The sequence below is a fragment of the Marmota marmota genome, unplaced genomic scaffold, assembly GCF_001458135.2.
Source record: "Marmota marmota marmota unplaced genomic scaffold, marMar, whole genome shotgun sequence".
Classification (NCBI taxonomy): Eukaryota; Metazoa; Chordata; class Mammalia; order Rodentia; family Sciuridae; genus Marmota; species Marmota marmota.
Window position 1 is genome coordinate 17,936,176 of NW_026000241.1, and position 2,491 is coordinate 17,938,666.

A 2,491-nucleotide genomic window follows, 5' to 3' on the forward strand; every position below is an offset into this window, starting at 1 on the left:
ATTTTTTTTTTTTTTTTTTTTTTTTGTATGTGGTGCTGAGGATCGAACCCGGGCCGCATGCATGCCAGGCAAGCGTGCTACCGCTTGAGCCACATCCCCAGCCCCAAAGAATACTGTTTTTAAGATTCCTAAAAATAGCATCTTTCAGTGCATCATCTCTTGAAGTAAAATATACAGAGGCTAAAATCTGAGGATGTTCCTTCAGTATATTTATTTTGATAATAATAGAGAAATGTGAGAGATTCATTGCCTCACAAAATTCAATGTGTTAATTTTAGGTGTTAAACTCTAGGTATTAAATTCTTACAGAGGAAATATTTATTTCCTGCCTTTGTATATAAAAAATTGGTAATTAGAATCACAAGACATTTTATGGTCAGGTCTACATGTATATTATTTATCTATGTCAATTGTATGATGAAAACTTTGACGTCAAGAGGTTTAGTATATGCTTAATTCAGGAGTCTGAGAGGCCAAATATGGATTGTAATCATTTCTGAGGGTGATTTGAAGGTCTTAAATGTTTGTAAGCTCAGTTTTTAATCTGTAAAAGTCGGGAACAATTTGTTCCTGTCTTAGTTTGGGTGTTTGGGTCCTCCACAAAGATTGCCTGTGGTGTGGATTTGGGTACAGTTAGTTGATGGAGGCATAATCACAGAAAAGCCAGGGGGGAGTAGATAATGAAGTAGCAGAGGAAGAAAAGGCAATGGGAGGTGCACCCCTGAGCTGGTTTCTAGGATAGTAAGGCTCAGTTCCACTGGGGATAGTTCAAGAAACCACAGAGAATGTACTCCCCAAATTATCTTTCCTGGGAAAGGAAAGTTGAGGTAGTTATCTGCCTCCTACACCTATTGGTTGAGAATTGCTCCCGTGTGCAGGCTGAGTGGCTTTCCAAGCCTTCAAGGACAGTCTGGAGAACAAGAGAGCAAGGAGACAGCATAGCATGCTTTGTCAAGAGGGGCTGGCAGCATGCACTGGAAAGAGATCTTGAGATTGGATACGGCAGAGGCACAGAAAATAATGCCTTATACTTTATTGATTAGCAGGATGACTAAGTAAATTAGTATAAGGATATTATGTCAATGTACATATCCAATCATGTGTGACATTTTATAAATGGCAACTGGGTCTTTTACTGGGCTAAGAGATTTGAAAATTACTAGCTGGTAGGAATTTACTCTGTCTCCTTAGATACTCTTTCCTTTTTTATGACTTCTCTTCTGAATTCTGTTGCTAAATATACCTTTCCATATTTTGCAAATATACTTGCATATGTGTCAATATGCTCAGTCTTCCCATTAGCATTTTATAAAAATTTATGTTCTTTGTTTTCTTATTTTAATGGCAACCTGTTCGGAAAAAAAGGTTAAGTGCTTCTTTCAATTTTGTGTAATTGTGTGGACCTACAAGGATCTTATATATAGGAAGGAAGGTAATGGATGCTATGCTGTTTAACATGGTTTTAAAGTAAATGTCTTTCAATTGCCCTCACCACCAAGCTTCACCAGTGTTTAAAACACATGGCCTTATTACTTCAGTGAAAATTCAAATTCATAGCTCCCATTAGCATTGCAGAGGATTTCTGGCCTAGTTTCCCTGGATATTAATGGAAGTTCAGATCTTTTAATGAGCTTAACACAGGAAGAATTTTGGTATTCAAGTATACCACTGCCCCTCTCTTAGCCTAAAGCCAGAGAAAAAGGGGAGCACTGTTACAAACTGGTCATGGAACTTCAGAGATGTGTAACTGTCAGAAAAGCCATGAACTATTACACACACAACAGATGCTCGGTCATATTGGATGCATTTTTTCCACCTGAAATTCTACTTATTGGATACAACTCTCTCTTGATCTCCTCCTACCTTATGGGTGGATCCATCTAATTTTCTTTTCTATTTCTTCTTTATCTCATTGTTTAAAAAATTTTGGAAACCATCCAGACTCAGTCTCCCTTCTCCTTCAATTCTACAGAGTCTCAGCCCCAGTCTTCTATCCTGAACTTGATGCACATGTATCCAGGTAACTTCTCCACATGTTTACTTTGATGGTATAGCAGACGAAACATACAAAAAAGTAAACATACAAAAATTATGAAGCTAACAAATCCTGCTGCCTTTACACTCTCTTTGCAACGTGATATTCACATCAAGGATGGATCTTCTTTACCCCCTTGAATCTAAACTAAATATGTGACTTGATTACACCAATTAAATGCAGTGGAAAGTACATGGTGGAAGTTGTAAACCGAAAATTCAAAACCTGCAGCTCCTGTGTTCTCTCATGCCCCTCTGAAATCTCCACGAAAAAAGAAAAAGAAAGAAAGAAAGAAAGAAAGAAAGAAAGAAAGAAAGAAAGAAAGAAAGAGAGAAAGAAAGAAAGAAAATCAGTCTCCATTAGCCTGTTGGAAGGCAAGACCACATAGAGGGGGGATAATTCACCCCCTGAGTTCCCCTGAATTAACCCACTCCCAATTAAGCCACCCGCCTACTG